The 27,233-nt window shown below is 38.2% G+C and overlaps 1 protein-coding gene across 2 annotated transcripts in view; it reads left to right on the forward strand.

Annotated features, from left to right (window-relative positions):
- Window positions 1-27,233, forward strand: part of NPTN (neuroplastin) — a 74,578-nt gene that overhangs the window by 10,197 nt on the left and 37,148 nt on the right. The window lies entirely within an intron of this gene.

Below are 27,233 nucleotides of genomic sequence, written 5' to 3' on the forward strand. Positions count from 1 at the left end.
ATTTGGGACATAGAGGAAGCTACAGTAATTTGAATATCATAAGCAAAACATAAGTTTTGTAGTATGTTTAGTTGTCCTTTTAAATTAGAACTTACGTTCCTTATTCTGTAGCCCCTGCCTTCGAATTATTGGTTGAGTACAGGGCTGGTAGCTCTACCTGTTTACTCAGAGCTAAATGCTTACTCTGATGCTGTTGTCTGAGGCACTTTGCTGGTGAGTCCAGAATGACTTGAGCACTGGCCAGAGGAAGGGAGGGAAAAAGAAAGAAGCATCACAGAAGAATCATTAGCCTTTCATGTTTAAGATCCTAGAGTTGGCAAGTTTGTTTTCTCATTTTTAGACATTGCTTAGAGGAAAAAAAGGCAACAATATGTCCTTTGTTCTGTTTTGGCAACTATTGGAATACTCTGTTTCTCCCTCCCTTCCTCCCTTCCTTCCAAAGACCTTATTTTTAAAGTAATCTCTACACCCAACTTGGGGCTTGAACTCAACAACCCTGAGATCAAGAATCATAGGCTCTACTGATGGAGCCAGAGGCACCACTGAAGTACTTCTCAGTCCATAGATTGAAGGAATATGTTACATTTAACTTAGGATTTTTCATTTTTAATTTAAGTTTAGCAGGTTGGAAACCATTGTGGAACAACTGGAAAAAATGGCATAGTAGCTTCAGCATTGAAATTGTATTTGTTAATGTTGAACATCAAATCATTCACCAAGGAAGATGAAATAAATGGTCTTAATGCAAACCAGGAAACTGCTACCTGGGAAAAAGCAGCTATAAAGAGGTTTCAGATAACTTGCTGGGAGCTGTCATTGAATTACCCTTAGACAAGTAACCTAGTGATCACATATCAAAATTATGGAACTTCTAACAGTATTACTGTTTTCTTACTAGGATAGAACTTCAAATAATTATGAACACTTTCTATCCACATTTAAGATGAAATGCAGATAATTCTACATTTTTTATAAGTTTTTTTTTTTAACGTTTATTTATTTTTGAGACAGAGACAGAGCATGAACGGGGGAGGGTCAGAGAGAGGGAGACACAGAATCTGAAACAGGCTCCAGGCTCCGAGCTGTCAGCACAGAGCCCGATACGGGGGAGGGTCAGAGAGAGGGAGACACAGAATCTGAAACAGGCTCCAGGCTCCAAGCTGTCAGCACAGAGCCCGATGCGGGGCTCGAACTCACGGACCGCGAGATCATGACCTGAGCCGAAGTTGGCCGCTTAACCGACTGAGCCACCCAGGCGCCCCCAGATAATTCTACATTGATGGTAGCATAAGACTTAGGAAAAAATCCTGAGGGATCTAAATTTAGGAAAAGGGAGCACTAGGGGGGATATGATTATCTATTAATACCTTCAAGGTAGCAGTGTAAATGAAGTAAGGGAATTAGGCAGTCTCCAAAGATGGATGGGCTGTATGAAAGAGCGGTGGCCTAGAGCAGGAGGAAGAAAAGTATAGGTTTAGTATTAAGATTTTAATGAAACTAGCAGAAGAATAGTTATTTGCACTTACTCATTGTCAGAGCCATTATAAGTAGGACAAAGAGCTGATTGGGAGGGACCTCATAAAACAAAAGGGAGGATCTCTTTCTGTTATATCTAGTACTTAGAAGCTCAATAATAGAAGAAAAAACCTTTATGGAAATGAATATAAAATGAAATGGGATGTCCAGAAGTTTCTAAGGGTCAGAATTAGTTTGTTTCCAACACTAAAGTTCTGTGATTATGAATTCAAGAAAAATGGTAGATTAATTTTGAAATCCACTAAAGTAGCTTTTTTTTTTTTTAAGGTAGCTTTTTAATACATTAAAAAAAATCTTTCAGGGAGAGGGAGAGAGAGAGAGAGAGAGAGAGAGAGAGAGAGAAAGAAAGAATCCCAAGCAGACTCCACGCTCAGCTCAGAGCCCAGCGAAGGCTCAATCCCATGGCCCTGGGACTGACTTAAGCCAAAATCAAGAGTCAGCAGCGATCAAAAAGACTGAAATCTTGCCATTTGCGACAATGTGCATGGAACTAGAGTGTATCATGCTAAATGAAATAAATCAGAGAAAGAAAAAACATTTCACTCGTGGAAGTTTAAGAAAACAGATGAACACAGGTGAAGGGAAGTAAAAATAAGATAAAAACAGAGGCAGACAAACCATTAGAGATTCTTAAATACAGAGAACAAAGTGTGGGTTGCTGGTGGGGTGTTTGTTGAGTAGGGGGATGGGCTAAAGGGGCTTGGGGCATTCAGGAGGGCACTTGTTGGGATGAGCACTGGATGTTTACATGGAAGTGATGAATCACTAAATTCTTTTCCTGAAATCATTATTACACTATATGTTAACTAACTTGGATTTAAATTTTAAAAAAAGGAGAAAAGGAGGAAAAGGGGAAAAAAAATCAAGAGTCAGATGCTCAATCGACTAAGCCTCCCAGGTACCCCTAAAGTAGCTTTTAGGATCTATCTGTAACGCTGAAAATGGGATTCTCTTTATTATAACCTTCATAAACAACTTTTTTTGGTTAGTTGTCAAAAACCTATGCAATGAAACTTTTACAGTTTGTTTTACACTTGGAAGCATAAGCTTCAGAAGAGTTCATTCACTAGACTGCGTGGAACCTAGTAAAAGTTTAACCTTTCTTTGGCTCTTAGAAATTAGGCTTTGTCTTTTATATGGTAAATGTCAGCTATTAAGAAAGACTTATCAACAGAAAAGAGCACTTACAGACTCTCATTAAGACTTCATTGGTCAAAGTTCTGCTGCATAGAAGCCTTCCCTTGTTCTTTGAGTGGGAGCTGGTGTTGTAATACTTTGGTAGAGGTGGGAGCTCACTTTAATTAGTTCAGAGTGTAGCGTTGCCAGATAAAATGCAAGATGTCAGTTATATTTGAATTTCAGATAAACAATGAGAAATTTTTATTTGTTATTGTTTTATTTGTTAAACAGTAGAAGAATGTCTTTTTCCACCCCCATTTTGGTTTTCCATTTAGAACTTAAGGACAAAGAGTCTTGTAATTTGGTGAGTTTGAAATCTTTTTTTTTTTTTAAGTTTATTTATTTTGAAAGAGAGAGAGAGAGAGAGCGAGAGAGCGAGCGCGCACGCACATGGAGTGGAGGAGCAGAGAGGGAGAGCGAATCCCAAGCAGGGGATTTGATGTGGGGCTCAAACTCATGAACTGTGAGACTGTAAGCTGAGCAGCAACCAAGAGAGTTGTGTGCTTAACCGACTGAGCCACCCAGGGGCCCCCAAAACAAATCTTTTTAAAGTAGATTTAATATGACCCAAATTGTTTTATATTGCAAATTGTGTATGAGAAAATAGGGTAGTTTTTTGTTTTTTTTTTTTTGGTTCCATCACATTTCTATATATGTTCTTCAGTTCTGTTATATTTGATAGAATATGTTTTTTATTGTCTAAAAATTGAAGCTATTTTCAGGAAGGATGTGAGCAGAAGGTCTCAAGTTAGATTTTTTAGCAATTCCTCTCTTCTTACCTAAAAATATTTTAAAATTTAGGGCACTATTGCCTGAGGGTATATGACAGAGATGATTCTGGGGTTATTAGTTCAAAGATTGTACTTCAGATTTTTTACTCAGGGGCTTGGAATGTATTTGCATTATTGGTGTGGAAGAAGAGTATAAATGAAGATATGACACACCCTTTTCCTCCTAGTGGGTTCAGAATAGTTTTTGCTTGCTGAATTATAGCCACCTGATGTAAAGAGTCAGAAAGTAGATGTTAGCTCTGCAGTCTAGGGATATGATTTCTTTACAGTTAAATTTTATTTTATTTATCAATTTAAAAAAAATCTTTATTTTTGAGAGAGTGAGTGAGCGAGAGTGCACAAACGGGGGAGGAGCAGAGAGAGAGAGAGAGAGAGAGAGAGAGAGAGAGGGAGAAGAGATACATAGAATCCGAAGCAGGCTCCAGGCTCTAAGCTGTTGGCACAGAGCCTGACACAGGGCTCAAACCCATGAACCGTGAGATCATGACCTGAGCTGAAGTCGGATGCCTAACTGAGCCACCCAGGCACCCCTACAGTTAAATTTTAATACTAAGAAAAATCATGGTTTTGTGAACTTTAATTATAAGGTCTTTGACCAGAGGTGTGTCACTGTGTATTAATAGTTCAGTATAAGAGATTTTACTTTCTGTCCTTTTGATGTGGGCTGGGGTGAGGTGGCTATAAAAATAACAAGAATTGAACAATGTAAGAGGTTCCAGGGTGAATGATATAAAGTAGCATAAAACATAATCATAATTATACTTATGCATTTATTTGAAATATATTTAATGCAGTCTTAAGTGTTAAAAATAATTCATGGTTTTTATGAAACTAGAAAATTAATATAGTTTAAATTTGGTGCCTAAATTCAGTTGGAGACCATATTACAGGATAAACTGATAGATTCTTTCCTCCCTGTGAATGTAAAATGTAAATAAAAACTATGTTTAAAATGTTATTTTTGTGGGACATTGTGGCTAAGTAGAAAAAGCACTGCATTTGGCAGTAGACTTGAATTCCTATTTCCATTTTAGTTGCTATGGTTTCTATTTTTTAAGTTGGTATAATACTTAATCTATAGGATTTTCATTAGATTAAATGATGTGCAGGAACCTGCTTTATAGACTGCTATATTGTAAAGTGGCATGCATGTGTAGTATTCAGTTGTATAGGACCTTGTCCTTTATAAGAGTATTTACCCTTATAGGTTAACTGCAACCCTGGTGGTTCATAGGAAATTGAAGAGGAAAATAAAGTACTAATGAGAAGGGCAAGATTAATTCAAGGTTGGTTTTTCTGACAAATGATGACTATATTTTAGAATATGCATTTTATTTTATTTGAATGTGCATTTTATTTGTTTGTTTCTTATTTATTAGAGAGAGAGCATGTGCACTTGTGAACAGGGGAGGGGCAGAGGGAGAGAGAAAATCCCAAGCAGGCTCCACGATGTAGGGCTTGATCCTACCACCCTGGGATCATGACCTAAGCTGAAATCAAGAGTCGACACTCAACTGACTGAGCTACCCAGGTGCCCCTAGAATGTGCATTTTAGTTGGTTGTCAGCAGACTAGCCTTTTGACTGAATCATCCTCCCTCTGCTAGGGAAGGCTGATACTAAAATTTTATAGTCTTTGAAGTGTGCTTCCCTGTACTGCTGTCATCTCATGTTAAATCTGGTTACAGGGACACCCTGTTATGCCTCATCCCTATTCATTCCTTCCCCTAGATAGATGACAGAAAGTAAAGTATATTTTGTGTCCTCATTTTTAACACATTTTCGTAACTCTCCTTTGCTATCCTCCATGAACTTCATAGATGTTTTAAGCTTCCTACACATTAAGAAAAAAAATATGTAATTCCATAAATGTAATGTAAAGGAGAATATAACTTAAAATACTTATTTCAGTCTGAATGTTCAGGCATGGCTGCATAGGAAGGCAGTGAGGTAGCCTGCCATTTATATTCTTATGTAGAGAAACCAAGAATGTGATAGCTCCAAATGCAGGCTGATATAGTCCTGCTTTGTAAAGGTGATTCAGATACCACAGGTGGCATTGGTATTGACAGTGTCATTTTCTGAGAAAGTGAACAAGTTTTGGTGAAGTTTCAAATGAAACAAAGTCCAGTTTATCCTCACTTTATGTAGTAATTGCATTCCTGGAAGATTGAATGATGATTAAAGTCATGTAAATATTTGTTTATTGTTTTTTACTTTGTGTTATATTTAAAACAGAGTTTCTAGGCTCAGAGCAAGGTTTTCATCTTGAATGTCATTTGAAAGTTGTGTAGGGAGAGGGGGACAACTCTTTGTTGTGCAAGACATTCCTACTTTGTGGGATATTGAGGATCCCTGAACTTGGCCTACTAGAGGCTAGTAGTACCATCTCAGTCATGTATCAATCAAAAATACACCCACAGATTTCCAAAATGCTCCATAAAAGGCAGAGCAATCTCTGTTGAAAATATCTCCATGATTCCCTCCACTTGTAAATATCCTCTGCTAGAGGATTATAGTACCTAGTCCCCAGGACAACCATTGGTCAAAGCCACACTGTTCTAGGAATGGAAAGGCAAGGAGAGCAGCTGTTTACTTGTTTTTTATTCATTTTGTTAACATGCATTAAATTTTTTTTTAATGTTTATTCATTTTTGAGAGAGAGACACAGTGCAAGTAGGGGAGGGGCCGAGAGAGAAGGCGACACAGAATCCAAAGCAGGCTGGAGGCTCTGAGCCGTCAGCACAGAAACCGAGCAGGGCTCCAACCCATGAACCATGAGATCATGACCTGAGCCAAAGTCTGATGCTTAACCAACTAAGTCACCCCAGGCGCCCCTCTTTTTGTTAATATGCGTGAAAGCAGGGGTTGCAAATTCAGTTATTGCAGGAGCGAGGCAAGTACTGCTTGCTAAACTGCATTACATGCTTGGACTGAAAACACTGCAAGTTGGACCTCTAAAAATACTGTACTGGTCAAATAAAACTGTCGCTGGACCCCGTTTTGCATGCCCTTTACCAAAGGATTATATTATGAGTTTTGAAGCCTGAGACATTGGATTGGAGTCCTGATTTTTGGCAGTTCTCTTAATCCCCGTTTCCTTATCTGTTAACTAGGAATAACAGACACCTCATACACACAGTGGTGGTTAGGATGAGATTGCATATGTAAATCACTTAGCATGATACTTGACACAAGATATGTGCTGGATAACCTTTTCTGTCACTAATACCATTTCAGTTATCTTGGTTTACTTTTTAATCTCAAAGCTAGCTGTGTTTTATAGTGAAATGATTATGAAATTTGAGATCTCTAATATGGGGATATTAGTCCCTTATTTTTAATAAAAACAAGGAAGTAATTAAAATGAAAGTTTTCGGCTAACACACAACCTATCAACCATTTAAGGTATTTGGAGCTTGATGCTTATAACCCTAAACATTGGTAATTCCAAACTATTTCGGTAGATCAGTGACTTTTGGTTAGCTTTCAATTTTAACTTAGCAATTATGTTTATTTAGCAGTGCTATTTAATTTTGAAGTAACGATATTGCTAATACTACAACACTTTATTGCACCTTCAAAATTCGATTATGCCATAGTAGTGACATATTTTTATAGTTGTTGCTTGAGTGAGAAATTTAGCAACATAATTTTCACTAGGAAACTCACATGTATGACTTTCTTCCAGTTGTGCATTGAATGCTTTAAAGGTTCCACATTTTCTTTGTTCTTGTAAAATGCTTTAAAAGCATGTAGATCTTGCTGTACATCTTGTTTTCATACTTTAGCAGCAGGAAGTTTTTTTTCTTTTTAACTTTAGGCATTAAGACATACCTAAATGATTAAGGCAATACAAGAAATGTGTGCTTTATTCCTTTATTCCCATCCTCAGAATTCTGTTGTTCATCTTTGTTTTCCTCCACAATATGATTTAGAGTCATTTTTAAGAGCTCTGTGCTTTTTATACGTGTGTGTGTGTGTATATATATATATATATATGTATGTATATATATGTATATGTATGTATATATACATGTATGTATATGTATATACACATGTGTGTATATACATATATGTGTGTATATACATATATGTGTAAGACCAAGAAATATATATAAAATATATATATATATAGTATACATACAGTATACATATAATTTTTTAAAGTCCTTTTTTTTCTTATTTGGAATGAAAAAGGCCCTCTCAGTGGGCCAATTTCAGGTATCAAGAATTCAGTCATCATCAATGTAATTCCCTTCAGTGACAATGAGTAACAACAGATGTTGCTTTTTTTCCTATTTTTTTTTTCTATCTTAATTTTAGTTCTTACCCATACCTATCTGGTCTTGTCCATTCTGGTGTCTTCCATTGTTTCTAGGCAAACATTTGGCACTTTTAAATTCTTTGTTCTGTTTTATTTGAATATCTTTGAGGCAGAGGGGTGGCAAATTCAATTATACTTGTCATATGCAAAGTTTAGTTTAATTGACTCATGTTTTTGAGCCGGAGTGTTTGCATATTGTGACTTCTGGGTATTCTTGCTTTTCCTAATAGCTGTTTAATGATTTTCTTTATGTGATGGAGATTTTTCTAACATGCTCTTAAAATCTTTTAATTCCCACAGGGTTATAATGTCCATATTTTCCAGAAACTGCTCAGCTAGTCTTCGAGGACTAGCACAAAGGAAGTTAATTCCTTATAGAAGTGAGGACATAAAGAGAGAAAGAATTCCAGGCAGGTGGCTAGTAATGAATATTGATTATGAACTATGAGGTGCTTACTGTGGGCTGGCAAATTTTAGTGCTTCCCTGCAAAGCTACCACTTACTGTGAAGTGCACATGAAACATTCTGAAATGTCTGCCTATAGAGCATATAATTTGCTATCCTTCGGCAGGCAGACATTAAAATTCAGTTATAGGATGGGGGTGGTGCTAGGGGTAATCAGATTTTACAGCTGTAGGACGAAAGGGCAAACTTTGATGTTCACTAAAGAAAAAAAACACTAGAGTATATGGAGTAGTAATTCTTACTTTAGAGACAACACTAAACTATAGTGAAAATTGAGAAATTACCAGTAGATGTATGAGATGGCTAGCATTTGTATTTATTTCAGTAACAGGTATGTATATTTTAGCAGCTTTAAAGTCAGAATGGGAAAGAAACAATAGGAATGTGTTTTCAGTAGCGTCTTAGAGTATCACTTTACCATTCTGCAACAGTATCCATTTGTCACTGAAACAGCTCAAGAATTGTATCAAGTCTTAAACTCTCAAAATACACCACTGGAAAAACTTAACAGGCCCAGTAGTAACTAGGAGAGCCTGAGGTAACCAGATACATAAAACTTGTCAGCTATCTCTACCTAAAATATAATGAAGTTTTCATTGGGCTGAATTTTCAAAGAATGGATATAATTTACTACAGGAGGGAATATTAGCAGACAGGGAGGATAAACCTTCCTGCCTTGGATACTAGTTAACCATTTTGATGTGGAGTTATTTCATTTAAGTTTTTGAAAAAAGGGGATAGTTACTGGATCAAAAAATTATGAAAGGGCTTGCTTACATGGTAATTTCAAATAATACCCAGGTGTATAAGGTAAAATATTAAAGTTCCTCCTTTTATGCCTTGATTCCCACTCTCCAGGAACAAGCACTGTTAGTAGTCTGTTGGGTATCCTTACAAAGCTTGTTCTATGTAGACATAATTTATAGACTGTAAAGCTCTAGTAGTATTAATTATGATATAATTTATCTTGGTATTTATAGCCTTCCTTTATTGACTATGGTAATTGGAATGATAGATATTTTTATTTATTAAGTGTATGGAGCCTTTAGAATACATCTGTTGTTACTCATTGTCACTGAAGGGAATTACATTGATGATGACTGAATTCTTGATACCTGAAACTGGCCCACTGAGAGGGCCTTTTTCATTTCAAATAGGGAAAACTTTATTAAATGGAAAAGAACAATATATTTATTTTTATCTTGGGGCATATTTTTTTTTTTTTTTTTTGGCTGAAATCTTGAATGTTCACGCATTTAATATCTTAGCCATGTGGATAATTCCTGGGACAACTCTGCTAGTTTTTAGTGAAAGCATTCTGGATACAATTTTGCTGTGCCTTTTCAAGAGAAGCGGCAATATTTTGCTGGTGTTTGGGAGACTAAGTAAGTAATATAACCTCATTGTGGTGGTGGAGGGGTACTACTTAATCTTGGAGGTATGAGATACTGAAGACCTGAAACAAGATGATTAGAGTACAAATAAATAATTATGAAAGCAGAGAACAGAGTTGAATTGTTGCCTGAATTTTGGGATTTCCTGAGGAATTAAGGAGGGAGCAGATTGTAGTAGATAAAATATTAGTGAATAGGATTCAGAAGATTTGGATTCTAGTAAGGGTGCTGCACTTGAATTAGAGCCTCTTTGGACCATGGTATATGTTAAGTTGTAGATTGGGGCAAGAATTAGATTTAAGTTTTCAACTTTTTAAAAATGTTTGTTTGTTTTGTGAGAGAAGGAGAGAGCCTGTGCATGAGATGAGGAGGGGCAGAGAGAGAGAGGGAGGGAGGGAGGGAGAGAGGAAGAGAGAGAGAATCCCAAGCAGGCTCTGGTCTGTCAGCAGGGAGCCTGACACGGGACTCAATCTCACGAATCGCAAGATCATGACCTGAGCCAAAATCAAGGGTCAGACGCTCAACTGACTGAGCCACCCAGGTGCCCCTAAGTTTTCAACTTTTAGCAGCTGAAAAAAAAAAATTTTTTTTTCATTTAAACATCAAGTAGAATCTCAAGTAGAGGTGTTTAGGGGGAGAGGGAGATTCCTAATTGTTCCCCAGAATCCTTAGGGTTGGAGGAACAGAATTTTAAAATTGATGAAATGGGTGACCTCTTTGTAGACCTACTACTGAAGTTTTTGCACAAGGATGTATCTTACCTTTGGTTCATGATCTACTTGCTCAGTCTTATAGCTGCCTGGGAGAGGTCCTGTAGATACTTGGCAAAGTCAGTGATTAAAGTATTTATACTAATAGATTTGTTTGTGGTTGACATAAGACCAAAGGAAATGATGATCTCTTTAAGGCAGAATCTATCAAATAGCACAAAGATAGTCATCCTGTGCAAAATGTTAAAATAATTGTTAAAATAATCTTTATTGCAAGATTTGTCAGACTCTTTGTGAGAAAGACCTGCTTGTCACATGCATTGAGTTTTGAAATCCAAGAATATGCACAAGATAGGAGAGTGCAGAGCCACGCTGTTAAGTCCCTGCCTGGAAAAGGATTCAGAGTGCCGTTCGTTTTCATCCCTCCGTGGGAGGAAAATCTTCAGGGTATGTGTGGTTTTAGAACCACTTTGGCAATCTGCCAATAAGAACTAGAAATCTACCACTAAGTACCAGTTTACTAGTTAGGAACACCAGCTTAAAACAATATGTCACAGTTGGGAATGCCAAAGACCTTTTAAATTCATAGGCACACGTAGAATTTTTGTATAGGTAACTTAGATAATTGGGGATAGATGTATACTGAAAAAGGCCTGAACTGGTAATATTGATGAAAAAGAAGTAGAACATACTGTGCAATAGTCATTCTGAGATAAAATGTTTTTGGTTTACATAATGCATATAGGATATTATTTAGTCTGGTTATCTGTAATAAAGTATTGCTGTCAGTGAGGCAGAACAGTGTAGTGTTTTGAACTCTGGAATCATAACTGCCAGCATCTGCATTCTGCCTCTGCGTATCTGTAGAATGGCAATGACAACCTCAAGGAATAGGCTGTAGTTTAATGTAATGAGATTGTATAATATACACTTCACTATGCTTGACATATATAAGTGATCAGTAAAGGTTAGGTGCTGTTATAATAAATTTGTTTTCAGAGACATTCAGTTAACTGTTACTATCTTTTTAGAATTTTTAAATTATTATTATTTTTTAATTTTTTTAACGTTTATTTATTTTTGAGACAGAGAGACAGAGCATGAATGGGGGAAGGTCAAAGAGGGAGGGAGACACAGAAGTTGAAACAGGCTCCAGGCTCTGAGCTGTCAGCACAGAGCCTGACATGGGGCTTGAACTCACGGACTGTGAGATCATGACTTGAACCAAAGTCGGACACTCAACCGACTGAGCCACCCAGGCGCCCCTAATTATTATTATTTTTAATGTTTTTTTTTTGAGAGAGAGACAGAGACAGAGCACGAGCAGGAGAGGGCAGAGAGAGAGGAAAACACAGAATCTGAAGCAGGCTCCAGGCTCTGAGTGGTCAGCACAGAGCCTGTTGCAGGGCTCGAACCCACGGACCATGAGATCATGACCTAAGCCACCCAGATGCCCCTAGAATTTTTTTTTTTTTAAAGAATAGTTAGAAAATGTCCTGCTTTCTGCCCTTTCCTCCATAGATGACTTTCTTAAAGATTATCTTTCCAAAGAAGAAATTTCTAGGCTGTTTGTTTTTTTTTTTTTTTTTCAACGTTTATTTATTTTTGGGACAGAGAGAGACAGAGCATGAACGGGGGAGGGGCAGAGAGAGAGGGAGACACAGAATCGGAAACAGGCTCCAGGCTCTGAGCCATCAGCCCAGAGCCTGACGCGGGGCTCGAACTCACAGACCGCGAGATTGCGACCTGGCTGAAGTCGGACGCTTAACCGACTGTGCCACCCAGGCGCCCCTAGGCTGTTTGGTTTTGACTCCAGGAGGTTTACAGGGAAATCTGAATTTCCTTCTCTTTTGGGATGGATGATGGGCAACATCATTACCTAATTTGGAAAAGAATGGGAAAGCTGAATTCCAACTGTAAAGTAAAATATCAAAAGTCTATTTAAGTTCAAATTTTGGGGGTGCCTGGGTGGCTCAGTCGGTTAACCATCTGACTTCAGCTCAGGTCATGATCTCACAGTTTGTGAGTTCGAGGCCTGTGTTGGGCTCTGTGCTGACAGTTTAGAGACTGGAGTTTGCTTTGGATTATCTGTCTCCTTCTCCCTGCCCCTCCCCTGCTTGTGCTCTGTCTCTCAAAATAATAAATAAATGTTAAAAAAATTTTTTTAACTCAGTTTTTATTCCCTTGCTTGTTAGGATTAATGGATATGGATGCATAGCAAGAAAACAGTCGTTAGGGATTCCCCCCCCCCCCTTTTTTTTCTTTTTAATGACAGTAACTTCTAGGGGCATCTGTGGTAAATTCAAACATACCATAGTCGAGTTTTCTAGAATTTATGATTCTGTCAATACTCAGAAATATGACTGATATTGTGAAAAACTCCACTAATTTAAGAAATATGGTTTCATTTATTGTACTACTCATTAACATACTAATTACTAGTACACTATTAAGTTTTTAATAGGTTGAAATTTGACAAAAGCGTTTTACCCTTAATCCTCTGTTAATGAGAATTGTATTTCTCACCATTCTTTTAACGGGTGTTATTGACTATAATATGTGCAGCAAGCCATTGTGGGGATACAAAATTATAGACCTGTTCTGGTTTTCAAATAATTCATAATCTGTTAAAATATACTCTCAAGCACAGTATTGCTTTATGCATCTTCATGGATTCAGAGAACACTGTATTTCAATTTATTGACCATTAATAATATGCAGATTTACAGAATATTAGCTGTTACATTAGAAAAGACTTTACAAATCATCCATTCCAATCTTATGATTATATACACAAGTGAACTGAGGTTTCAGATGAAACATCTATATTCCCAAATGGAACGATTTCTTTACATTATTATAACTTTTCTTGGTCACAATTTAAATTGGTATGTCTAGCATTTTATTACTGTGAAATTGGTGTTCATTTCTGAAACAGTATCAGAAAGCACCTAATAATACATTTGAAAGAGTCAGTGCTAGCCTACATAATCTTGGCCTATTTTGTACCAGGCTTTCTAATTTTACTAGATAAGATAGTACTCTCAGACTACCAAGTAGGGAACTACCTCTTGAAGATATTAGAGTTCATTGATCTTTGTATACTGTCATTGGAAACCAAGGCAGTAGAGCTTGGATATATATGCATACTTTATATGGTTTGTAGGGAAATTATCTTAGCCAAGGGTGGTATAGCTACCAAATAATATTGAATGTAGAGGAATAGGGTTGAGGACTTACCAGTTTTGATTGGGGGGCGGGGTGGGAATCCAGGAATTTGGAGGTGCTTTGTAGGACTAGATATACTTAAATTTGAGACATCGTTGTTTTAACAGTCAAAGGGGTTCTTGGAAAGTTATTGCTTAGAGTTCTTGGGAAAAGTTTGTAAATCATAAATACACTGTATTTAGAATTGAAAGTTAATTGACCTGGAGTTTTAATCTATATAGCTCCATTCTGATTGCTTGATTTTACACTGTACAACCTCCAGGTTCCCCATTAGTGGGGTAACCATAATTCTCTGTTGGTGACTATTGCCCCATCACAATTATTCATAGCATCCCTTTCACTCTTAAAAGTGTCCTGGTTTAGGGGCGCCTGGGTGGCTCAGTTGGTAAAGTGTCCGACTTTGGCTCAGGTCATGATCTCATGGTTTGTGAGTTTGAACCCTGTGTCGGCGTCTGTGCTGACAGCTTGGAGCCAGGAGCCTGCTTCGGATTCTGTGTCTCCCTCTCTCTCTCTGCCCCTCCCCCACTCATGTTCATTCTCAAGAATAAATAAACATTCAAAAAAATTTTTTTTTAAAGTGTCCTGGTTTAGATAATAAATTATGTGGTTGCCTTGCTCATGAGCATGATATCTGCCTTGTGTACTTTAATATGATGAAGATGTATGAAATGTCTTATTTTGGGTAATAGGTTTTTTCCCTAAGCTGAGAGATTTCTGTTTAGTGGAGTTAGGAGGTCATTGATAAAGACAGTCTTGTGGAAGTCTGGGTGATCTCAAGGCTGACGATTTATAGACTAGAAAAGAGCCCTATGTGTTTGTGCTTGCATCAGAAACACAAGACTGGTGGATATTACTTAGCTTATCTGGGTTAAACTGAATTTTCATTGCTCAAAGATAATTTTGCATTTATGTCTGATTTTTATTTTTATTAAAAAAGTTTTTTTTAATGTTTATTTTTGAGAGAGAGAGCATGAGTAGGAGGGGAGAGAGAGAGGGAGACAGAATCTGAAGCAGGCTCTGGCTCTGAGCTGTCAGCACAGAGCCCAAACTGCCAGATCATGACCTGAACCATAGTTGGACACTTAACTGACTGAGTCACCCAGGTGCCCGTTATGCGTCATTTAAAAAAAAATTATCTGAAATCAGGTACTCAATCCCAAGGGCAAATAAATCTTAGTACGTGGTTATAAGTATTTTTCAGTTAGTTTATTTAATTATTTTTAATGGACTTTAGTTTTTGGAGCAGTTTAGGTTCACAGCAAAATTGAGCAAAAAGGTACAGAGAAATACCATATATCCCCTGCCCTTACCCACACCTACAGCCTTCTCCACTAATACCCCATTCCTATCAGAGTGGTGCATTTGTGGCAATTTGTGAACCCACATTGATACCACATTATCACTTAAAGTCCATAGTTTACATTAGAGTTTATTCTCAGTGTTGTCCATTCTAGGAGTTTTGAGACATGAAATGACCTGTATCCACTATTATAGTATCATAGAAAATAGTTTCACAGTCCTAAAAGTCCTCTGTGTTCCACCTGTTAATTTTCCCCTTGTCCCTTAGCCCCTGGCAACCACTGATCTTTTTACTGTCTCCATAGTTTTGCCTTTTTTTAGAGTGACATATAGTTGGAATCATACAGTATATAACCTTTTCAGATTGGCTTTTTCACTTCGTAATATGCAATTAAGTTTCCTCCATGTCTTTTCATGGCTTGATAGCTCATTTCTTTTTAGCACTGAATAATATTTCATTGTCTGGAGTATATTTAATTTTAAGAAAGTGTTCTTGATAGTCTCTTTGTAAGTAGGCTTACTAAATTCCACAAGTAGGATCTTAATTCTTTTAACAGCAGATTGAATGTATGTTATATTCCCATTTAGTGGGGGTGAAATTGTTTATTTGCTTTCAGCATGATTTACCCTGCTTAAAACTTTCTTCATATTATATGCCCCTTTTGGGGATGCAAGTGAAATTTCAGGAGTGAACTATAATTATGTCAGTTGTTGAGAATTTGGAGAGAAATACAGATCTCCATGAAGTGTGTAATACCAAAATATTCCTTAGTCTCTGTTGCGTAATCTCACCATATAATTTTGCCACTGTCATGACTTAAGTAGTAGGAAAGTTTGCAATTTCAGTAAAATAGGTGAAGGAGTCAAATTTGTCTCATTTCATAACTCATTTTTAAAAATTCAAAATAAGACACAACATAGTTTTATTGAATATCCTCAGTTTTTTTAAGTTGAGAGACCATTGGAGCCTAGATTGGGGAAGGAAATTGCCCATTTCATGCCATTGTTGAAGTGGAGAATCTGTCGTGGTCATTTGCCTGTGTGTTACTGTCTTTATTTTCCAAATTCATATCTGGTTAGTCTTTATAGAAATATTGAAGAGGACCAGAAGGTGAGAAAAAGAACATAAACATTGCAGCACTTCATGAAAATAGGAGCTACATTCCTGTTTCCCCCCCCCCCCCCCCCCCCCCCCCCGATTCATTTGGTATGTGGCATATTGATTGGTTTTGTTTTCAGTACTTTACTGTGGAGTGCATGCAGGGTGAGAGTTAGTCTAATCTTGGGCTTCAGGCTGAGATTCCATACATTTTCCTTTTTAAAAGTTGAGAAAATTTGGTTGGGATTAAGTATTAGCTTTATCCCAAGAAAAATTGTTTCTCAAGATAATCTTTGGAACCAAATGGGTGCTGTTTTTATGAAAGGTTAAGGATTCTTTATAAAGGTGAATAAATAGCATTAGGCACTGTACTCAAGGAAAGTCTAGTGTTGCTTTGGGAGCTTCTGGCATGGATCCTGTGCCTTGTATCCGAGTCATTAATAGCAACAACATGAGAAGACCCTTCTTTTACATCTTCCAAAGCAGAATAATACATTATTTACCTGATGTTATTAGAAGTGTTGTCCAGATAAAGGAAGGGAATTAATTCCTATTTTGGTATATTTTATCCTAGCAAAAGTGCATTGCATTCAGTGGTGAATCATTTGGAAAGAAGTGTAATTATGTAGAAAGTTCCATTCTCAGTTCCTTTTTCATCCTCCTTGAGTGATCTCATCTCCTCCCTTGGCTTCAACTTCCATCTAAGCTGATAATTCCCAAGTGCGTATTTCCAGCCTCCACCTCTCTCCTGAATAACAGATCCATATTTTTAACTACATCTGAACATCTCACTCACCAGCATAGCTTATCCTGTATGTGTCTCCAAAGCCAACTCTTGGTTCGTCTTCCTTTATTCCATTTACAGTATCACTCTCCACCCGGTGGTCAACAATTTCAGTTGACTTATTCCCTTAAACATTTGTCACATCCATCACCTTTTCACCATTTCTACAGCTACTCTTAATTAGTTCAGACTCATTTTTCATTTGGATTATTGAAGGAGTTTCCTAGCTCCTTTTTTTTCTGATCTTTCATACTGCCACCAGATTGGTGACACTGCTTGTTCTGTGGAAAGAAGCCCAGGCCTTAGCCTGCAGGATGCTTGTCATTCTCCCTCAATTGTGAGGTCTTGAGGTTACAGACTATCTTATTTTTTCTGAGCAGCATGAGTACTTAACAGGTGCTTGGCATGTAAAAGCACTCAAAGTTGAATTTTTTCAGCTGAACCTAGAACAGTTCTGCCACTTCTTAACCTTGTGCTTGCAACTGTTTCCTCTTGCCTAGAGCAAACCATCTCTCCTTTCTACACAGCTGATAAGGCTAGACTTTGACATGCATACGTTTTCTGTGCATGTATCAGCCCTGTCCTACAGCAAAATTAGTTATTTCTTGTATGTTCCTGTTGTCTTTTGTACATCTGTTATAGAAGTAACCATTATCAGTTTACTGTATTTTGATTATTTTTCTGTGTCATGTCTTCAGGGTTGAGCTCTCTTTAGGAACAAAGTTCATTTACATTTTTTTTTAAACAAACTTTATTTTAATTACTCCTCTGTACAGTCTTTAGTAAATAGGCCCTCAAAAAATGGCAAATTGAATTAAAAACATGCTCACAGTTTATAGATGGAGAAGTTGAGCAAAGACAAGATAAAAGTCATGAAGTTATAAGGAGTATATGTGCTGCCAAAGCAAGCACAAGTTGTAGTGAGTGATACAGTTTTTTAGCAACCATTTTTGCCATATTCACTTTGTTGGTTATGAATCAGACTCAGCTTCTAGGAGAGTATTATATATGGTTTCAGAAACATCTGTGTGGCTCCTATGCCCATTTTTCCCTTCTCTTTGAAAAAGCTGATGAGTTTAGCAGTTTCAACTAAGACATTAGTTGTCAAAGTGTGTTCTGTGGACAAGCAACATCAGTGTCCCCTGAGACCTTGTTAGAAATGCACATGCCCGGCCCTACTTTCAGACCTGTTGACTCAGAATCTTGGTATGGGGCATAGCAGTCTGTGTTTTAACAGATAATTCTGATACATAATAAGGTTTAAGAATAGCTGCTCTAGGATTCTGCCATCTAAGAAAAGTTTTGCTTTAGACATATAATAACAAAGTTTCCAGTGTGGTTTCCACTATATGCTATTTATGCTTTGGAAATAACTCATCAGAAAAGAAGACTGGGACTATATTACCTAACATTCTGGGATGTGATTCAAAGATTAAATTTCCCTATGTGCAAAGTATTTGACTCTGGTTTCTGGGAATGGCTGTTTAAAAGAAAGCCGGTTTTCTACCTCTTTCAGATAAAATCTCTTCTAGATTATATCCAGAATATCAGCTTGCACTGCTTATGTCCTTTGTCATTCTTATGGGGGATATATGATGATGAAAGAATGAGATGAATTGTATTATGTTTAACATTTACATCCTGATTGTTGGATGTTGACAGGGACAGAAAGTGAGTTTGATATTAAAAGTTATAGTGAATTTATAGGCAAGTAAATTTCACAGAAAAAGTAATTGGTGGAGGTTAGCTTTTCATTAGTAATTACCCATGGCTTTTGAGAATCACTTATTTAACTGGAATATTCAACCTTTCTAGCATATTGTTTTCATTTTGCCTTTAATAAATCCTCACTGGAGGGTCAACTGAGGCATACTTTCTTAAAATGCTCTGTAACTGTTCTCTCCACCACAGAAGAAATTGTTTTTGACCTCAAAGTTCCATTTGGGTATAGTTCTAGATTGGCCCATAGCTGTTTTTTGAGGGGGGTGGGCATAGCTATTTTTGACAATCTGTTGGAATAAGAGAACTTTTATGAGCATTTACTTAAATATATAAGGGTTTCACAGTTTGAAATCAGACCTTTCAGTAAGATCGCCCTTTGACATACAGCTGATTTATGTGCATTTGTCTATTTTCTTTGGATGAGATAGCCTTGGTTTTTAATGGCTAGCGAAACTAGCTTTTTTCCCTTTGTGTACTAGCAGCTTGAGTACTATTTGTGGAGTAAAGTAGATTTCCTAAAGTTTCCTAAAAAGACTAGCTTGACAGCAGTTTGTGGCTATGATGTTTCTTCCTTGGATGCACCCTTAGTTTTTAAAAACCTTTTGCTATCACAGACAAATGGGACCTGATCAGTTATACTTAGCCTCTCTTTGTTCAAGATTAAAATGCCTGTTTCCTTCTTGGACTGAGGACTAAACGTTAGTCTCAAGGAGTGTCTTCAATAATGAAGCTCTTTATTTGAGGTCTATAAAAGACTTAAGTGGCTAGGATTTTCTAATAAGTAACATATAAGCAGAGCTTTGAATCTGCTAGAGCCCCTTTTGAGGATATTCATGGTCATAGGCTAGTATCCGTGAAGAAATGCAAGAAGGGACCAGAATTTTAAATTTTATCATTAATTGCTGGCAACCCTACCTTATTTAATGTCATTTTCTACTTGAACATGTTTAAATTCTGTGGGTTTTCAATGCTTTTATTCTTTTGGAAAATTGAAAAATTAAGAAAAACCATAGGAGTAGATAACACCTGTCCCCCATGGGTGAGTCTTAGAACACCCAAGACTGGTTTAAGTCATCCTTTGTTACAGACTAAAATGCTTGCATAAAATGACCATCTATGTTATTATATTTATAGCCATATAGGTTACAAAGTAATTTTACAGACCGTTGTTTATGTGAATTTTTCCATGACTTTATGAAGAAGGTAGGGATTATTATCCCCAGTTTTCAGATGAGGAGATTAAAATTGAAGAAATTGAAGAATCCAACCCAGATGTAAACCATGCCTCATTTCCCTATAAGGTGAGCAGCTCTCTCAGCTTCATAGACCTTTATCTGATCTCGTTCAGTAGCAGTACAGTTCAGACACAGATGTCTAATCTGGTGTCTGGGACACCCCTGTATTAATGGCAGAATTTTGTTTCAGTGTATTTTCTGGGATGAGAGAAACCCATGCCTTTTAACATACTTAGAACCTCTTTTTTTGGGGGGGGAGGGGGTCACTGATTTTTAGATCCAGGAATCTAGGTAGATCATGCTTTTTTTTAGCTTGTCAGTGGGAATTGACAGTGGGACTGAATGAAATTCCTTGTTGAAGATCAGTCATATCAGATGCTTATCCCTTTACTGTCCTACAATAGCATTCGGATAGAGCTTTACAGTTTACAAGGCTCTTCCATATGAACTACATGACCTTCACAACTACCCTATAAAGAAGGTGGCAGCATTTCTGTTTGAAGAAACTGCTCAGCGTTAAGAGAATTTAAGGTGTGGAGGTATGGGCTCAAAAGCTGACACTCTTACATCTTACACTGAGATTAAGCTTAATCGGACATCGTCCAAAATCCCATAACTACCATTTAATCTTACATTTTGTGAATTTACAGTTTGGCCTGACCAGTGTTCAGTATCTTTCCATATATCATTACTAAACAGTTTGATTTATACTTGGTAGGTTTAGTCTTTACTTTTTTTTTTTTTTTTTTTTAAGGAGAATCTTATACTGCCTCTTTTTATTGTCATTACCCTTGGACTTCCTACATTGTTCATAATATCACAGATTTAATGGTTTATAACTCTAGGAAATTTGCAAATTGCTGGAGTCTGCACTGCTGTTATGACTCTCCCTATTCTAGTTTGCTCTAAGAGTAGGAAGGGATGAAGAATTCCCTCCTTTTTCATTGCCTCCTGCAATCAGTATTTCCATTCTGGTTCTAATTTTAAAGGTTAATTTTTATTTCTTGAAGAAGTTCGTTCTAAATTAGAACTCATTTTGAGGGGCACCTGGGTGGCTCAATTGGTTTAGTGTCGACTATTGATTTCAGCTCAGGTCATGATCTCATGGTTCGTGGGATTGGCCCAAGTCAGGGTCTGTGCTTGCTCGCGCTCTTGCTCGCTCTCTCTCTCTCTCTCTCTCTCTCTCTCTCTCAATAAATAAAACATTTTTTTTTTCAACGTTTATTTATTTTGGGGACAGAGAGAGACAGAGCATGAACGGGGGAGGGGCAGAGAGAGAGGGAGAGACAGAATCAGAAACAGGCTCCAGGCTCTGAGCCATCAGCCCAGAGCCCGACGCGGGGCTCGAACTCCCGGACCGCGAGATCGTGACCTGGCTGAAGTTGGACGCCCAACCGACAGCGCCACCCAGGCGCCCCACAATAAATAAAACATTAAAAAGAAGAAGAAGAACAACAACAACAACAACTCATTTTGGATGTAACGTTTCTCCACTGTTGTGGAGCAGTGCTGAAGGCTATTGCATGTGGCCTGTTCAGCATTATTTCTGTGGAGACATATAATACTAGCTAACAGTATTGAGTACTTTCTGTGTGCCAAGCACTGTTGTAAACTGTGTTATTTCATTTAATCCTTGCAACAACACTGTCAGGTTGCTACTATTATTAGTCTCTTTCTACAGATTAGGGAGAAGTTTGGAGAGGTTAGGTCACTTGCCTGAGGTCATATAGTTAGTGATTGCACCTCCAGGCAATCTGGTTTTAGAGTTTGCTGCTTTTAATCACCAAACTAGATAGTCTCCTTTGAACTAGATATCCCTGTTTCTTCAAAGCAGAAGGCTGGCTAAAATGCTGAGCAGATTTCTTTAGCCTTTTGGAGGTATACTTTCTGAATAAAGGGTGGACCATGGCTTAGAAATTAGTGATGGTGACAACCCTAAACCTTTGTCATGTTTGCTTGGTAGAGATAGCTGTGAAAGCTTTGTAATTGCTGCCTTCTCTACCGACAGATCAGACTAATCCATGAGATCAGACCCAGATACTTCCTTCCTGCTGCAAAAAATGAGGTTATCCTGTTTTCATTCACTCCCAGGACCTCAAGCCTGCCTTACCCTTTATGGTCACACACAGAATAAGTGCATATGGATTTATGAACTGCCTTTTTTGTTAAGGAATAGTGATAATAATTCTTAAGTTAACAGTGAGGATAGGTGAGATGTGTACAGCCTGTGTATACAGCCTTACAGCTGTTCACGGTCATTTAAGCAGATTTGAAATACTGTGCATATAACCACAGTTAGAGATCAGCTTGTCTTGCTCAGTCTTTCTTCTTTTTGAGGTACATATTATAGTGTGCTTGGGGTGGTGGGCGGGAGGGAGAGAAATGCTCTTTTGTCCTTGGCTGTCACTTTCTCTTTATTTAAATATTTTTAAAAAGATTTGTTTATTTTTGAGACAGAGACAGAGCATGAGCAGGGAAGGGGCAGAGAGAGAGAGAGACAGACAGACAGACAGACAGACACAGGGAGACTCAGATTCTGAAGCAGGCTCCAGGCTCTGAGCTGTCAGCACAGAGCCTGACGCACGGCTCCAACCCACGGACCATGAGATCCTGACCTGAGCTTAACCCACTGAGCCACCCACAGGGAATTAGTAAACTGGGGCTTGAAGGGAACAGCTGTTTAAAAAGTAAATAAAAGGTGATAAAAGCAGGCAATGGTCACCTGAGAGAGAGGGAGGGAAGTTAGTCTCCTTCCGTACCTGTTCAGCAGTTGCCCTGGAGGTAAGTAAGAATTTTAGCTGTAAAAGTCAGTGATGGTCTCTCTTGTGTGGGGCTAGGAGTTTTTTTGCTTCCTTAGGGCATATATAAAAGCAGTTTTCTTGGGATTGGGCTCAACTTGCTCTTCTGTGTTCCCTTTTTCTTCTCACCCGCTGCTACATATCTACACATCCAGTTTTTCCTGCCAGAGAGCTCCTCCTTTTCTCCGGCTGCTAGCCCCAGCTGTCATCTTCGCCTCCCATCCCCCATCCCTAGTTATGCAATTTTACATTACGCTTTTCCCGGTTTTACTGTCTCTATTTTTTATACTGTGCTTGCTGCTTGCCTCCATCCCCAGCTTCTAGTCCCTCCCTTCCCCCAAACCAGTGACCACCTTTCAGCTTCCCTCTTTATCATTGTTGAACTTAATGTATTTTATTAGTACTTTCTGAAACCTGTTTGAGGTCTGAGCCCAGTTACGTATTACATTGGATAGAGATGATGGTGGGGAAGGGGTAGGAAGTTGTTTTTCTGAAATTCAGGCTTTTCCCAAAATACTGGATGGGCTTTGAGCTGGAGATCAAACAGATGCTTCTATTGGCCTCCCAACTTTAGGCAGTTGTGTGCTCTTACGTTGAGAGCAGATACTTGATTGAAAGCCCTTGATAATGAAAGGCAGGGCAGTGAGTCAGGGTCTGAGCTGTCTGCCGCCTCCTCCTGCTGCTGCTGCTGCTGCTGCAAGCTAGTTCTCTTCTGAATTGGAGCTAATTTTGGATGGATAATGAGGTAGATGGTGGCTAATAACTTTCCTTTGCTAATTGTGATTTCACGATACTGTGTAAAGATGGTTTTTGTTTTTTTGTTTTTTGTTTTTTTTTGTTTTTTCTTTTCCTTGCTGCTAGGAGGAGAAATAGATCTGTTTTCATGATTTTTGATGCATGTTGAGCTATCAAGAATCCTGTGCTTGGGTTTGTTTAGAGGCACTACAGTTTAATGGAAAGAACCGTAGTCTAAGAGCTGAAGACCTGTGTTCTGATCCCATCTCCATTCAGGATTAGCTACCCAGGCAATCTTGGGCAAGTCATGAATCTGTCTCTGTGCCTGTCCCATCTATGAACCTTGTCAAACTATGTGAATGAAATGAGATGTGATATACGTGGAAGCACTTTGTAAACTGTTAAGTTTTATAAAAATTTCAGGTGCTGCCCTTTGTTAATTTGCCCACTGACCACAATACCAGAGAAATGCATCTAATGTCTTTTAAATTTTTTTAAAATGTTTATTTGTTTTTGAGAGAGAGGCAGAGTGCAATTGGGGAGGGGCAGAGAGAGAGGGAGACATAGAATCCAAAGCAGGGTCCAGGCTCTGAGATGTCAGCACAGAGCCTGATGTGGGGCTCAAACTCATGAAGTATGAAATCATGACCTGAGCCAAAGTTGGATGCTTAACCTACTGAGCCACCCAGGCGCCCACATCTAATGTCTTCCCTCCTATGAAGCCAGCCTTCTCAGGAGCAGGGTGATGAAATCATTAGAACTGGGGGGGGGGGGGGGGGGGGGAATCTTGCCTCTGGAACCATCTTTTCTTTTATTTTCTCACCACAACCCCCACAACACACACATGCCTTCCCCCCCCAGTTGCTTGGGAAACTCTTTGATCCTGTGTTTCACTATGTTCATTCTTTACTAGGATTATAATTTGAAGGAGTTAGTGATCATAGTGTGCTGCACATTCCAGTGGACACGTCCTTGCTTTTTGTAGTCAGAAATTATTAATTAGTTATATTTAAGCGGTGACACAAAATATGTTTAACTTTTAAATAGCTACAGAAAACTTTTTCTGTTGTAGTAAGGGACATTGACTGCAGTTGTGGAAAGTGTTAGGAGGCCATGCTTTGTCTTTGGACACACCTGGATTCCAGATCAGACTGACTCTGGGCAAAGTACTTAACTTTTTTGGGCCTTAGTTTCCATCTTTAAGGGCATTCTAATAGCACCTATCTTATAGGGCTGTTGTAGGATTAAATGAGATAATATAAAGTGCTTACCACATTGTCCAGCACATAACAAACACATACTTAGGAAGTGTTACCTGTTGATGTACATGTCTAATAATAATAGCTTTCAAAGAATACGTAAATAGATGTCTGTTGTTAGTGTTTTAAGGGATTTTAAATCTTGTTTTTAGATAAGTTTTTTTTAAATATACATCATAACATTTATTAATTCAAAGAACATTTATTTTTTACTTACTCCCATTTTCCTGTATTCAGATAGAAAATTTAACTAAATCAGATCAGCATTCTTTCCTCCTTAGGAAGTGACTTTTGCCCAGGGGTGGTGGTGTCAGGTTGAAAGACTTGGTTGATTCTGTGCAATGAAAATTGTGTTCAGGCTGTTTCTTGGCTACCTTTGAATTGTGTGGTGTTGGGATTTGAGATTACATTGGGATTGGATGGGTTCTTGGGGTTCTTTACATACTTGCAGGCATTCCCTTCACATTAGCATGGTCACTAGATTGATAAAGAGGTTTAAATGTCAGCCCGCATTTCAGAAGGGGAAAAAAAATACAAAAACCCACTAACAGATTTCTAGAGCATAATCAAGTTGATGGTCCCTGACTTACTGTGGTTCAATTTAAAGTTTTTCAATTTTATGATGGTGCAAAAATGATAATGTATTCAGTAGACACCATATTTTGAATTTTGATCTTTTCCTAGGCAGTGATCTGTACATTTCTCCGTCACAGTGCTGGGCAGTGGCAGCAAGCTGTAGCTCCCAGACAGCCATGCTACCATGAGGGTAAACAACCGATAAACTTAAAACTGTTCTGGACCCATACAGCCATTCTGTTTTTCATTCTCAGTACAACATTCAACAAATTATGTTAGATATTCGACACTTTCTTGTAAAGTAGGCAGGCTTGTGTTATATGGTTTCGCTCAACTGTAGGCTAATGTAGGTGTTCTGAGCATGTTTAAGGTAGGCTAGGCTAAGCTATGCTATGATGTTCAATAGGTTAGGTGTATTAAATGCATTTTTTACTTAAAATTTCAACTTATAATGGGTTTATTAGGATGTAACACCATCGCTAAGTCGAGGATGATTTGTGCATAATCAGTGTTTGAGAGGGCATAAACTCTCCCAGTTCACAGAGAATGTGAGAATAAGAGCACTCGTAATTTCCACTTAATGATCAAGAGTGTGATTGAAATAGAGTACTCCTCTTTACTGCTCCCTAGGGGTTTACTGGTAATCAGTTTTCCATGGTGGTTAAACCAATAGTAAAATGAATGGAACCAGCTTCCTTTAGCTAGCCTTCTATATTAGTTGGCATCGACTTTGACAGGTTGGCAGGTGGCAGGTTTTGAGATTAAGACATTAGTCCTTTATTACCACTTTACCTGGAAGTGAGCTCAGGTTTTCATTGCTGGGGGTTGGTGTTTCCTTTCTCAAATTCCGAAACTTCCTTTGCATCTGACAATGACATCTTTTTGGCTTCTTGGAGCCTCTGGTAGATAGTTCCTTACAAGGAACTGACACAATTTGAATAGGTAGTTTAGAATAGTATTTGCAAGGTAGAACATTTAGTCTAAGGCTGTTAGTTACTGGATTCCTATCCTCCCCACATTTTGTATGTTTTATGAATTGAAAGGCTAGTATGAATTTGGAGGTCTTGACCTCTACTTGAATAAGTATAGTACTTCTCTTAGGGTTCTGAGGTCCATAAGGTGGAGTTTATCTACAAAGGCAAATACTTCTATGGATATAAACAGAAAATTTTCCACTTAGCAACCTCCATTTTCAGGCAGCTCCATTATGTCCTTGGCTTCTGGACTGTAGGAAAACTGTTCCATTTAATTCATACTTTCCCTCTGAAATGTATTTAATCTGATGTGGGTAGATTCCCCCCCCCCCCCCTCCCTGCAGAGGGACCAGCTTGGTCCCAGGAGAAATTGCCCAGCCACTGAGAGTACCTCTTGTAGCTTCTTGCCCTGTATCCTAGAATCCTGCCTGAAATGGTAGAAATGTTGCTGGACCCTGGGTGGAGTAAATGGGTGAGAGAGAGTATGCTTGCACTGTGATTTAATTTACTATGGACCCCACTCCAAGTTCTTCAAATAAGCTTGGGTTTTCTACTCTGTCTCTGCCATTGCCACCTTGTCTTATGGGAGTGTAACCTAAAGCAAATTCTGGACAAGTGGAAATAGGCATCAACTTTAGTTCCTGGGAAATGCCTAGCAATGATGTTGAGGCCTAGCCTTCACCATAGAATTTAATTTAATTCAATTCATCATTATACATTTCTTATTCTTTATGAGCTGGACTCTGGGGGCTAGGCTACTGAACTACGTAGACAGACTGTCAAGTACCATAGTTATTTTGAAGACTCACTTTTCGGGAGAGTTTTCTAGTTGTATGAACTCACAGAATTGTGGAAGGTATAGTCTCTCCATTGGCAATGAGTTGGGTTGATGCTACTGTTGGTTCCACTCCTGAGCTGACACCCATCGTAATTCTCACTCTGAAGTGTACAGACTGTCTTATTTACCTGTGCCTGAATGTCTGCATTCGGGTAGAGGCTACCTAATCACAGACCGCTGGGTTGTTTGTTTGCCACAGGCCCAGGGAAGAATAGGATGTGGGGGAAGTCTGTGCTGAACTCAGGATGGAATCCTGTATGAGAGAATTATGCTACCTTTTCGGTTG

The sequence above is a fragment of the Felis catus genome, chromosome B3, assembly GCF_018350175.1.
Source record: "Felis catus isolate Fca126 chromosome B3, F.catus_Fca126_mat1.0, whole genome shotgun sequence".
NCBI classification, from domain to species: domain Eukaryota; kingdom Metazoa; phylum Chordata; class Mammalia; order Carnivora; family Felidae; genus Felis; species Felis catus.